The 14,454-nt window shown below is 23.7% G+C and overlaps 1 protein-coding gene across 4 annotated transcripts in view; it reads left to right on the top strand.

Moving 5' to 3' along the window:
- The window catches only part of LOC109602115 (homeobox protein abdominal-B), a 176,015-nt gene that overhangs the window by 57,745 nt on the left and 103,816 nt on the right, over positions 1-14,454 (top strand). For 3 of the 4 annotated variants that reach the window (XM_049965479.1, XM_049965478.1, XM_049965483.1), the window contains exon 2: positions 11,538-11,564. The exons of the other annotated variant lie outside the window; for it this stretch is intronic. The gene's annotated coding sequence lies outside the window, so the exon portion shown is untranslated. The remainder of the gene's footprint in view (positions 1-11,537; positions 11,565-14,454) is intronic. 4 annotated transcript variants of the gene reach the window in all.

Raw genomic sequence — 14,454 nt, 5'->3', positions numbered from 1 at the left:
ACAATCAAAACTACTAATAAACAATTTTTCTTATTCTATTGTCTAAATATACTCACATAAATAGTAGTTAGTTATCTTTATAAACTAAATATTATAAATCTTTTCGTCATAATATTAAAATCCGAAATTATTCTGATGAATATCTGTATTCTCAGCTTTTTGAGTTATTCAAAAGTTCCATTGATAGTTTTCAAATTTGCATAATTTAAATAATATTTAGTCACCTTTACAAACTAAATTGTTATAAATTCTTTCGTCATAACTTCTATAACTCAAAATAACATTATTATTAATAAATTTCCATTTTATTATTTCTTAGAGCTTTTAAAGAGTTCCAATTATAGTTTTCAAATATACTCACATAAATAGTAATTGATTATCTTTATAAACTAAATATTATAAATCTTTTCGTCATAATATTAAAATCCGAAATTATTCTGATGAATATCTATATTCTCAGCTTTTTGAGTTATTCAAAAGTTCCATTGATAGTTTTCAAATTTTCATGGTATAAATAATATTTAGTTGTCTTTACAAACTAAGATGTTATAAATCCTTTCGTCATAACTCCTATAATTCAAAATTACATTAATATTTATAGATTTCCATTTTCCTTAATTCTTAGAGCTTTTAAAGAGTTCTAATTACAGTTTTCAAATATACTCACATAAATAGTAATTAGTTATGTTTATAAACTAAGTATTATAAATCTTTTCGTCATAATTTTAAAATCCGAAATTATACTAATGAATCTCTATTTCCTCAGCCCTTTAAGTTATTCAAAAGTTCCATTTATAGTTTTCAGATTTTCATCATATAAATAATATTTAGTTATCTTTACAAACTAAGATGTTATAAATCCTTTGATCATAACTTTTATAACTTAATATTACATTAATATTAATAAATTTCTAATTTCTTAATTCTTAAAGCTTTTAAACAATGTCAATTACAGTTTTCAAATATACTCACATAAATAGTAATTAGTTATGTTTATAAACTAAGTATTATAAATCTTTTCGTCATAATTTTAAAATCCGAAATTATACTAATGAATCTCTATTTCCTCAGCCCTTTAAGTTATTCAAAAGTTCCATTTATAGTTTTCAGATTTTCATCATATAAATAATATTTAGTTATCTTTACAAACTAAGATGTTATAAATCCTTTGATCATAACTTTTATAACTTAATATTACATTAATATTAATAAATTTCTAATTTCTTAATTCTTAAAGCTTTTAAACAATGTCAATTACAGTTTTCAAATATACTCACATAAATAGTAATTAGTTATGTTTATAAACTAAGTATTATAAATCTTTTCGTCATAATTTTAAAATCCGAAATTATACTAATGAATCTCTATATCCTCAGCTCTTTAAGTTATTCAAAAGTTCCATTTATAGTTTTCAAATTTGCATCATTTAAATTATATTTAGTTATCTTTACAAACTAAGTTGTTATAAATTCTCTGGTCATAACTTCTATAACTCAAAATTACACTAATATAAATATTATTAATTCTTAAAGCTTTTAAAGAGTTCCAATTACAGTTTTCAAATATACTCACATAGATAGTAATTAGCTTTCTTTATAAACTAAATATTATGAATCTTTTCGTCATAATTTTAAAATCCGAAATTATATTAATAAGTCTCTATATTCTCAACTCTTTGAGTTATTCAAAAGTTCCATTGATAGTTTTCAAATTTTCATCATATAAATAATATTTAGTTGATTTTTCAAACTAAGATGTTATAAATCCTTTTATCATAACTTCTATAACTTAATATTACATTAATATTAATAAATTTCATTTTTCTTAATTCTAAGAGCTTTTAAAGAGTTCCAATTACAGTTTTCAAATATACTCACATAGATAGTAATTAGTTATCTTTATAAACTAAGTATTATAAATCTTTTCGTCATAATTTTAAAATCCGAAATTATACTAATGAATCTCTATATCCTCAGCTCTTTAAGTTATTCAAAAGTTTCATTTATAGTTTTCAGATTTTTGATCATATAAATAATATTTAGTTATCTTTACAAACTATGGTGTTATAAATCCTTTGATCATAACTTCTATAACTTAATATTTCATTAATATTAATAAATTTCTATTTTCTTAATTCTTAAAGCTTTTAAAGAGTGTCAGTTACAGTTTTCAAATATACTCACATAGATAGTAATTAGTTAACTTTATAAACTAAGTATTATAAATCTTTTCGTCATAATTTTAAAATCCGAAATTATACTAATGAGTCTATATTCTCAGCTCTTTGATTTATTCAAAAGTTCCATTGATAGTTTTCAAATTTTCATCGTATAAATAATATTTAGTTATCTTTACAAACTATGATGTTATAAATCCTTTCGTCATAACTTCTATATCTTAAAATTACAATAATATTAATAAATTTCCATTTTCTTATTTCTTAGAGCTTTTAAAAAGCTCTTAGAATTTATTCAGAAGTTCCAATTATAGTTATAATGTATATATATATATATATATAATATAAAATAGTTATAGTTATAAAGAGTTTTAAATTATCTTTATACACAAAATGTATAATAATAAATGTTTTCGTTATAGTTACTGCAACGCAAAATAATAATATTTATAATTTAATATAAAATATTAAAATATATAATGTTGTAATTTTCAAATTTGTACCTATATATGTAAATATTATTGTTTAATTTTACAAACTGGATATAATAAATATATGTCATAGCTTCTAGGACTGAAAAAAATTATAATAATAAATCATATAGATCCAAACAAATTAGTTGTCAACTTAATAATAAATAAACACACATTTACACGTTTATTGGCCAATAAAAATGCAGTGCCATTTTCCCATAGTACTCTCATGGCGTAACGTTGACATGTTTATCAACAATAGTTTCTCATATAACGCAATATTCTAAACCCTTCAATTACTTATACGATGATATCCTTTATGCCTCCCCTAAGTCCTTGCATAAGGGTCCATTTTGTGTTAATGACAAAAAGTCGACTTTGTTGCTTACCTTTTCTGGTAAAACAGATGCAAGCCAACCTACCATCTGCCGGGCAGTTTTGAACAGGTCAAAAAGATATAATAATAATAATACATTGGCAAAGAATGATCATAATCAGAGAATATTGATCGTATGACTCAACCAACAAGGTTCCCCAATGACAACCACATTTCGCGTTATTTTATGTGTCTGGTCGTGCTACATTGTAATTATTTATTTAAAATATTGCCGTTTAGTCGAAAAATATCAAAGAGCCTGCACATTCCGCCATAAAATATGAGTCAAAGTAAAGCACAAAAGCTGGTATCAACACATAAGCTAACGAAGCGTACTGCGGGCAAAAAGAGACGAGCACCTCGATTCACGTTCCAGACATAACTCAAACGATGTGCGCCCGACAAGATTTATTTGGCTTTACGTGGAACGTGGAGGTCTTTCTTCTGGCGGTGATCGAATGCGGATGCAGCGAGGAACGGAGAGGGAGGATTTATGGGATGGATTGGCTGCTGGCCGTTTGATATCAGGGGCGTATCGTTGTAGCACCGAACTTTCTTGGAAGCTCTTCAATAATACTTGACCCAACTTCCATTTTTCTTTCGACTTCTTAAAGGTCAAGGAAGAAACATAATTGAACTATAGGTAAATGTGTGTTAAAGATGATGATGATGAGAGTTACACTAAGTTTTAATGGGGTCTAATAATTTAAATAAATAAGTTTGTACAATTATATTTTGTAAAACAAAAAAATAATCATTAAAAAAATTAATAGTCAACCAGGTAAGCTTTTATAAAGCACTGAAAAGCTTTTAATTTTCTAACTGCTTATTTATAATTAAGTATTAAGTAGGAATGTTTTTCAAATCATTAATTACTACAGAAAAATAATCTGTTTCAGTGATAAAATATATATTTTTCTAAGCATAGAGACATGAAAATTTCCTTATATATTTCATACTACCACACTGGTTTGGAAAAAGAAAAACCCAAGAGCTATCGCGGCGGCAGGATCGTAAAACCGGGAAAAGAATGAGAACAAAACACGGTTATGCTGCAGAAATAGATCGGGTCTCAGCAAAATGTTTTTTTTTCAAGCAGGAGACCTTAGATATATGTTGTTTCAGATGTTATTTATGAAAAACATGAAAAGAATATGAATGCGAAAAGCGGACCGGGCTTATTTGATGGTAATCTCATTCCGTGGCAATAAAATGTCATAACAAAAATGAATATTTGAAAGCAGACTTTTGCAGACTATAATATAAATTTTATTTAAAAACATTCTTATGTTAGTTTAGGCGGCTGACGTCTAGTTTTTTGTAATACACTAATACTAGTTTTCAGCTAGTAATAGCATTCTTTACTAATGGGATTTATTAATAAAGATTTATATAATAATATTATATAATATTTAATAATATTATATAAAATTTAACCGATTTGTATTTGTCATATTTATATTTTTTTTAAATAGACTGTGTATTAAAATGATATATGAAATGTAGAAATTTACTGATTTAATTTTCAGCAAGTACTGATAAAATTAAATAAAAAATACTACATATTCTGGTAGATTATTAATATTAAATATTAAATAATTAAATTCCTTGTAATTTTAATAAATGTAGATAATACGTTCATGGTTTATCAAGACTTATTATTACTTAACCAGTGTGCCAATATAAACTTTACATTGACATTTTATTGACAAATATAAAAAAATAAAAAATTACTGCAGTTTTCTTGTAAATAATTAATAATAAAAATTAAACTATTACTTGACTTTATTCCTTGGAATTCTAATAAATATATCTTATACATAACACGTTCATGATTTATTAAGATTTTTAAATATTTTTTAAAAATTTACCACATATTAAGTAGAAAAATTTAGTAATTTTATTTTTAGTGAATAATGTCATTTATTAGTGACGGGATTTAATAATGATGACAGTTTAATCGATTGTTACTTAACCAGTGTGCCAGTATAAACATTACATGGACATTTTATTGACATTTGCATACATTGAAAATATAAAAAATAAAAAATTACTACAGTTTTCTTGTAAATAATTAATAATAAAAATTAAACTATTACTTGACTTTATTCCTTGGAATTCTAATAAATATATCTTATACATAACACGTTCATGATTTATTAAGATTTTTAAATATTTTTTAAAAATTTACCACATATTAAGTAGAAAAATTTAGTAATTTTATTTTTAGTGAATAATGTCATTTATTAGTGACGGGATTTAATAATGATGACAGTTTAATCGATTGTTACTTAACCAGTGTGCCAGTATAAACATTACATTGACATTTTATTGACATTTGCATACATTGAAAACATAAAAAATAAAAAATTACTGCAGTTTTCTCGTAAATAATTAATAATAAATATTAAACTATTACTTGACTTTATTCCTTGGAATTCTAATAAATATATCATATACACAACATGTTCATGATTTATTAAGATTTTTAAATATTTTTTAAAAATTTACTACATATTAAGTAGAAAAATTTAGTAATTTTATTTTTAGTGAATAATGTCATTTATTAGTGACGGGATTTAATAATGATGACAGTTTAATCGATTGTTACTTAACCAGTGCGCCAGTATAAACATTACATTGACATTTTATTGACATTTGCATACATTGAAAATATAAAAAATAAAAAATTACTGCAGTTTTCTCGTAAATAATTAATAATAAATATTAAACTATTACTTGACTTTATTCCTTGGAATTCTAATAAATATATCATATACACAACATGTTCATGATTTATTAAGATTTTTAAATATTTTTTAAAAATTTACTACATATTAAGTAGAAAAATTTAGTAATTTTATTTTTAGTGAATAATGTCATTTATTAGTGACGGGATTTAATAATGATGACAGTTTAATCGATTGTTACTTAAGCAGTGTGCCAGTATAAACATTACATTGACATTTTATTGACATTTGCATACATTGAAAATATAAAAAATAAAAAATTACTACAGTTTTCTTGTAAATAATTAATAATAAAAATTAAACTATTACTTGACTTTATTCCTTGGAATTCTAATAAATATATCATATACACAACATGTTCATGATTTATTAAGATTTTTAAATATTTTTTAAAAATTTACTACATATTAAGTAGAAAAATTTAGTAATTTTATTTTTAGTGAATAATGTCATTTATTAGTGACGGGATTTAATAATGATGACAGTTTAATCGATTGTTACTTAACCAGTGTGCCAGTATAAACATTACATTGACATTTTATTGACATTTGCATACATTGAAAATATAAAAAATAAAAAATTACTGCAGTTTTCTCGTAAATAATTAATAATAAATATTAAACTATTACTTGACTTTATTCCTTGGAATTCTAATAAATATATCATATACACAACATGTTCATGATTTATTAAGATTTTTAAATATTTTTTAAAAATTTACTACATATTAAGTAGAAAAATTTAGTAATTTTATTTTTAGTGAATAATGTCATTTATTAGTGACGGGATTTAATAATGATGACAGTTTAATCGATTGTTACTTAACCAGTGTGCCAGTATAAACATTACATTGACATTTTATTGACATTTGCATACATTGAAAATATAAAAAATAAAAAATTACTGCAGTTTTCTCGTAAATAATTAATAATAAATATTAAACTATTACTTGACTTTATTCCTTGGAATTCTAATAAATATATCATATACACAACATGTTCATGAATTATTAAGATTTTTAAATATTTTTTAAAAATTTACTACATATTAAGTAGAAAAATTTAGTAATTTTATTTTTAGTGAATAATGTCATTTATTAGTGACGGGATTTAATAATGATGACAGTTTAATCGATTGTTACTTAACCAGTGTGCCAGTATAAACATTACATTGACATTTTATTGACATTTGCATACATTGAAAATATAAATAATAAAAAATTACTGCAGTTTTCTCGTAAATAATTAATAATAAATATTAAACTATTACTTGACTTTATTCCTTGAAATTCTAATAAATATATCTTATACATAACACGTTCATGATTTATTAAGATTTTTAATATTTTTTAAAAATGTACTACATATTAAGTAGAAAAATTTAGTAATTTTATTTTTAGTGAATAATGTCATTTATTAGTGACGGGATTTAATAATGATGACAGTTTAATCGATTGTTACTTAACCAGTGTGTCAATATAAACTTTACATTGACATTTTATTGACATTTGCATACATTCAAAATATAAAAGAATAAAAAATTACTGCAGTTTTCTCGTAAATAATTAATAATAAATATTAAACTATTACTTGACTTTATTCCTTGGAATTCTAATAAATATATCATATACACAACATGTTCATGATTTATTAAGATTTTTAAATATTTTTTAAAAATTTACTACATATTAAGTAGAAAAATTTAGTAATTTTATTTTTAGTGAATAATGTCATTTATTAGTGACGGGATTTAATAATGATGACAGTTTAATTGATTATTACTTAACCAGTGTGCCAATATAAACATTACATTGACATTTTATTGACATTTGGATACATTCAAAATATAAAAAAATAAAAAATTACTGCAGTTTTCTTGTAAATAATTAATAATAAATATTAAACTATTACTTGACTTTATTCCTTGGAATTCTAATAAATATATCTTATACATAACACGTTCATTATTTATTAAGATTTTTAAATATTTTTTAAAAATTTACTACACATTAAGTAGAGAAATTTAGTAATTTTATTTTTAGTGAATAATGTCATTTATTAGTGACGGGATTTAATAATGATGACAGTTTAATTCATTATTACTTAACCAGTGTGCCAATATAAACTTTACATTGACATTTTATTGACATTTGTATACATTCAAAATATAAAAAATACTTCAGTTTTCTCGTAAATAATTAATAATAATTCCTTGTAGTTCTAATAAATGTATCTTATACATAATACGCTCATATTTTAATTAGATTTTTAAATATTTTTTAAAAGTAGGGAAATTTAGTAATTTTATTTTTAGCTAGTTAGTTTATTGATGGGATTTGATAATAATGAATTTAATAAATAATTAAAAATTATTTAACCACCATGTTAGGAGAAACTTTACATTAACATTTTATTGATTTTTGCACACATTCGTGATATAAAAAATCAGAAAAATTATTATATTATTCTCCTAAATAATTAATAATAAATATTCAGCTATAACTTGACTTTATTCCTTGTAGTTTTAATAAAATATTCATAATATTTTCATGTTTTATTATAAATTTTAAATATTTTTTTAAAAAACTAACTATATTAAATAGGTAAATTTACTAATTTTATTTTTAGCTAGTAATGTCATTCATTGTTGATAGGATTTAATAAAAATAAAAGTTTAATTGAATAGTACTTAACCAATTGACTTGACAATTTAGTGACTTTTGCATACAATCAAATAGAAAACAATATAGAAAAAAAACATATTCTCCAAAATAATAGTAAATATTAAACTATTACTTAAATTTGTTCCTTGTTATTTTAATAAATGTATATTGAATAAAATATTTTCATTTTTTATTGAGATATTTTAAATATTTTTTAAAAATTGATTATATATTAATTAAATAAATTTACTAAATTTATTTTTAGTTAGTAATGTTATTAATTATTGATGAGACAGTATAAACTTTACATTGACATTTTATTAATTTTTACATACATTCAAAATATAAATATTATAATAACTATTACTTGATTTTCTGTACGAAATGTTTTATTATCTTATATATTTTTTAAAAATTGACTATATAATTAAACAGGCAAATTTACTAAATTTATTTTTAGTTAGTATTATCATTGATGATGATACTGTTTGATTGATTATTTCTTAATAACTGTGTCAGTAAATCTAGTTTACTTTTCCTAAATATAGTCGAACTTCGATAACTCGAACCATGATTTGACAGAAGAAGAAAAAATGGAGTTATCACAATATTCACCCTGGAATGAACAAATTTACTTCGAGTTATCAAAAGTTCCACTGTATTTAATAATTAACTCTGTTACATTTTTAAGCTTATATACATGAAATATATAATTTTTTACTAATGAATATTTTTAACATAAAATTGACAATTTGGTGTAGTGATATTCCTTCTAAATTTCACTCAGTTATATTAAACAAGCTATTCTAATCCTAAATAACTTGCTCCAAATTTCTTGAAATATTCAAGTCTCAATTTGGACCAGTGCACTGCAACAATACGACGCAGTACAGGCACAATTTAATGAATATTAATTTAATTATACATTGTTGCTTTCATAAGTACTATCCAATTTGCATAATAGTTGGAATCCATGTTATTGTTAGTGCGCGAATGGGACGTCTGTTTATATTTTATCACCCTTCAAAAACATTGTGCGTAACACTTACGGCTTAATTGTTTGTTTGCTGTTTGTACGTTTTAATGTGATATATTTTATCTTTCATACAGTGCTCGTTAACCCACAACATAAATCTCCTTGTTGTTATCTAGTTTCAAATTCAGGCTTTTTAAATAAATAATAAATGGTGGAACATTTTTCAAAACTAATTTTCTTGATTGTCATTTATAAAGCTATCTAAATTGATTAAAAAGTTTAATTAAATGAACAAAGAAATGAGTTTCATACTTTCATATCTTCTGAGATTTAGAATTTTATGGCCCTTTCGGTGGGCGTCTAACGAAACTAATTTCGCAAATATAAGTTTAATAATGGGGAGAGAATAAAGCCTAGCAAATGAAATATGCAGTCAATTTTATTATGTATTCAGAATTTAATAAGTACCAGCATAATATTTCACTATTATTAAATAAATATTATATTACACATTTGTGTTTTTCATTAAGTCATTCTTCATGACTACTTACTTGTTACTACAATGGTGAACAAAACTATATATTCATTTTATTTTTATATGCATAATTTATTTTTCTATGATTTATTTACTAATTGTAATAATTTACATGCATTTTGTCCTGGCTATGAAAACTATTTGTTTCTAACGATTAATGTACCTTGAATTACAAAACAAGTAATAAATGTTTCAAAACTATTTTCTTGCATATTAAGAAAATTAAACAGGAAAACTATTATAGAAACTAACAACTAATTGATTTAGTTTATTTCTTATGGATTATTACAACTTTCAAAAACACAAAACACAGGCAGAATCCATTTTCTCTTTTGTTGAGCTATCAATAATTCTAACAAAAATATTATTGATCATTTGCTTTCATATTAATACAATAATTTCACCCCAAAAATCACAGACGTGATTGATAAGTTCTTTATAAAATTTTTGACATTCTTGATAATAAAAAGGCTATATATAATTGAAAAATGGTTTCAAATCAGATTTTTAGAGTGGCCCAACATAACCCTTTTGTAATTAATTGAAGTAAAAAATAGTTATTGTATCAACGAATTCACAGGTGAGGAAAAATATTAAAACTTATGAACAATATTCCACCATAAATTGAATTAATAATCAGCTCAGACTTGCCAGAAACTTTGCCCATTTTCCTCGAGAGCACTTTAAAGAGAACATTTACTAGCAGGGGTACTAAAGTGGAAAAGTTTATCAAATTAAATTATAAATTAAACAAGATTTCTCCTGCTGCAATATTTTCTAGAAATGTTATGATCGTATCCATAATAATTGATTAAATTTTATGAAATTCATCGTAATTTTTTTTATTTATTGGCATTTGGAAAGCACTTGACGTTCTTGAATTATACTCGAGTGTTTTTAATTCGATGAAATGTGTGGAAAATTTGAAATCTATTTTGTAGGTAATAACTTCTTTTTTATGTCTCTCTTAAGAAATATTTAATTAAACTAATATTGTGTTTGTATTTTTAGAGGTGACTCATACAGTTATTAAAGAAAATCTATCTGTTACAGTAATATGCATACAGTAATTGTATTTTAATTTGAGGATAAATTAATAAAAATATAAATAGATAATTGTCAGATGCGACAATTCTGAATAAAACTAAGACAACAAGGAAAAGCTGCGTTTTACTGTTGGCATTTTAAAAGCATTAATAACTTGTTTTATTAAGGACATTAAACGCCCCGTTTTCCGATTTTGTATCATTGTTTTGTGTTTAGGTAATAGGATTGGTTGGCGCTCGCCTTTGTTCCACTTTAAATTGGCGGCTTTCCGACCATTAAACAGTACTTGCAGCAATTAAACGTACTTATGCAATAATTTTCGATTTATGGAGAGCCAGCTTCAATTAACCGATTACCAAACCGTCCAACTGTGGTAAACTTATTACTCAACAATGCTTTTTCCAACCCTTTCACTTAGATGCAGAATTCATTCATCAGCATTTACTTATATTGATGAATAATTAATTATGAATAAGAGTTCATACTATAGATAATAGTATTTTATGTATATTTTGTATTTATATATTTTTGTATTTTTTCAGATTTCCTTACAGAACGCAGAGTACACAGTAAGTTCTTATATATTAATATATTTTTTAAAAATTTACATAAAATTCATGTTATAAAATAGGACATTATTAAAATTGCTTGTAATAACCAACATTATGTAGTTATTAAATAATATACTATTATCCACGAGTAATATAAAATAGTAAATCTACGTTTCTTATTATTATATATTTTTTTAGAAATTAAGACTTAAACGTAAAAATGAAAAAAAAAGAAATTTGTTCAGTGTCAGTAACTTTAATTTGTAAGGTATAATCTAATATTAATATATTTTTAAAAAATTCACGTATCTATAAAATGATTTGCCCCGAGTTTAAATAAAATTAAAAAGGTCATCATTTTAAATTCATGTTATATAATATGACATTATTAAATTCGTTTGTAATAACCAACATTATGAAGTTATTGAATAATATACTATTATCCACGAGTACACTACATTTCTTATTATTGTGTATTTTTCGGAAATAAAGATCTAAACATAAAATTGAAAATAAAATAAAATTTGTTCAGGTTCAGTAACCTTAATTTGTAGGGTATAATCTAATATTAATATATTTTTAAAAATTTCACGTGTCTTTGAAATGAAAAGTATCTTTTTATTTGCCCTGATTTTAAATCAAATTAGATGGTCATCATTTTAAATTCATGTTATATAATATGACATTATTAAACTCGTTTGTAATAACTAACATTATTAAGTTATTGAATAATATACTATTATCCACGAGTACACTACATTTCTTATTACTGTGTATTTTTTGAAAATGAAAATCTAAACATAAAATTGAAAATAAAATTAAATTTGTTCAGGCTCAGTTACCTTAATTTGTAAGGTATAATCTAATATTAATATATTTTTATAAAATTCACGTATCTTTGAAATGAAAAGTATCTCTTTATTTACCCTGAGTTTAAATCAAATTAAAAATGTCATCATTTTAAATTCATGCTATATAATATGACATTATTAAACTGGTTTGTAATAACCAACATTATGAAGTTATTGAATAATATACTATTATCCACGAGTACACTACATTTCTTATTACTGTGTATTTTTTGGAAATGAAGATCTAAACATAAAAGTGAAAATAAAATTTAATTTGTTCAGGTTTAGTAACCTTAATTGGTAAGGTATAATCTAATATTAATATATTTTTAAAAAATTCAGGTATCTTTGAAATGAAAAGTATCTTTTTATTTACCCTGATTTTAAATCAAATTAAAATGGTCATCATTTTAAATTCATGTTATATAATATGACATTATTAAACTCGTTTGTAATAACTAACATTATTAAATTATTGAATAATATACTATTATCCACGAGTACACTACATTTCTTATTACTGTGTATTTTTTGGAAATGAAGATCTAAACATAAAATTGAAAATAAAATGAAATTTGTTCAGGTTCAGTAACCCTAATTTGAAAGGTATAATATAATATTAATATATTTTTTAAAAATTCACGTATCTTTAAAATGAAAAGTAACTCTTTATTTGCTCTGAGTTTAAATCATATTAAAGAGGTTATCATTTTAAATTCATGCTATATAATATGACATTATTAAACTGATTTGTAATAACTAACATTATGAAGTTATTGAATAATATACTATTATCCACGAGTACACTACATTTCTTATTATTGTGTATTTTTTGGAAATAAAGATCTAAAATCATAAAACTGAAAATAAAATGTAATTTTACAGGTTCAGTAACGTTAATTTGTAAGATAGAATCTAATATTAATATATTTTAAAAAAAATCACGTATCTTTAAAATGAAAAATATTTTTTTATCTGCCCTGAGTTTAATTTAAATGAAAAAGACCATTTTAAATTCATGTTACAAAATATGACATTATTAAACTCGTTGGTAATAACTAACATTATTAAATTATTGAATAATATACCATTATTCATGAGTCTAAAATAAAGAGTCTATTATACCACATTTCTTATTATTGTGTATTTTTTAGAAATAAAGACCTAAACCTAAAAATGTAACCTTAACTGCTAAGGTTTAATCTAATATTAATATATTTTTCAAAAAATTACATATCTTGAAATGAAAAATATCTTTTTATCTGCCCCGACTTTAAAAATTAATCTAAAAAGATCATTATTTTAAATTGGATATAAAATATAACTGTAATAACCAACATTATGCAGTTATTAAATAATATACCATTATCTACGAGTGTGAAATAATAAATCTATTACGCTAATTCTTTTTTATAGTGTATTTATTTAGAAACAAAGTCTTAAACATAAAAAAGAAAGTAATATTAAATTTGTGTATGCTCAGGAATGTTAACTTGTAAGATATAACCCAGTAACAATTTTGTGTAAAGAAATTGTAGATATACTTAACTCATTTTATTACTAAATATTACATTAGTATGAAATGATGAGTTAAAAATTTTGTTAGAATGAAAAAATAATTAGTGTTGAATGAAAGATCGTTTTGTCTTTGCACCATCAGCATCACCCCGATGCAACGGGAGAAAATAGGTCCCAGCACGCCACACTCCATCAGCGTAAACCATCCACGCGGTGCGTACGCCCGAGTAACGTAAATAATCATCCACCCACACACACACCAGGTCCGGATGTGACCCGGGTGACGTTACCCCTCGCACACCCGAAAAAGGGAAGCGAAAGGAGTTTGTTTATGGCGTCACGCAACGAGTTGATTGCTTTCCCTCCTGAAAACCGCTCCGAAAGTGATCTCTCCTTGACTCTGGAGCCCTTTCAGTCATTATTTGCCGGAGAACTCATCAGCCTGAACTGCCTTCTTATCACCGGCTCGTATCGTCGACCCCCTTGCTGAATTACTGGGCCACTCACCCCTCTGTATCGGGTTTATTTACCGTCTTTCT

This window comes from Aethina tumida, chromosome 3, assembly GCF_024364675.1.
Source record: "Aethina tumida isolate Nest 87 chromosome 3, icAetTumi1.1, whole genome shotgun sequence".
In the NCBI taxonomy this organism is placed as follows: domain Eukaryota; kingdom Metazoa; phylum Arthropoda; class Insecta; order Coleoptera; family Nitidulidae; genus Aethina; species Aethina tumida.
The sequence above is the reverse complement of the archived record's forward strand: the minus strand, read 5'-3'. Positions and strand labels throughout refer to the sequence as shown.